This window comes from Pseudomyrmex gracilis, unplaced genomic scaffold, assembly GCF_002006095.1.
Source record: "Pseudomyrmex gracilis isolate BER0280 unplaced genomic scaffold, ASM200609v1 scaffold_851, whole genome shotgun sequence".
Lineage (NCBI taxonomy): Eukaryota > Metazoa > Arthropoda > Insecta > Hymenoptera > Formicidae > Pseudomyrmex > Pseudomyrmex gracilis.
In genome coordinates, this window is record NW_018021435.1 from 43,322 (window position 1) to 43,988 (window position 667).

Here is a 667-nt window from a genome sequence, read left to right on the forward strand (position 1 = left end):
GAATCGTACGGTGTCGAATAAATCTGTGTCCAATAATTTGGTGTCGAATCGATCGGTGTCGAATCGTACTGTGGTCAAACGGAACACGCCCTTGTCATACGCTACGCTAAGCGCGCAACGAAACATTGCTTTCTACCCTCAGTGTCTTGTTTGCGTAGCGGGCTTGGTCTGCGCTCTTTCACGAGCCAAACAGCCGAGCGTGACGTCACGCACACGGACAGCGGTTCTTGGTGTGTGCTCTTGGTGCTAGCCTGCAAGATCTTTCATCACTGGGTCCGACGGCTACTAGTTTAGACACGATTCACACTTTAAACTCTCGGTATTCCCGAGATACACGTTTTATGGAAGTCAAAATAACAGTTTTGGCATCAAATTACGATACAGTAAAATACAAAAAAAAACGGAAACATTACACATACGAATAACAAGCGGTATCACGCCCGGATTGTTGCGACCGTGGTACGACGAAAGAGCAGCAAATATAATGTTTTCGGCAGCAATTACTATTACCAGGTTTTATTTTACAATATAATAATTAACGCAAATATACCGTGCGGTATCGAGCTACCGATAGTCGTGTAGACTCGATCCGCTACCGTACAATACAACAAATAGAAAAATTATGCGAGAGACAGCGAGCGATCACTCACGTTCGTCGGCACCCTCT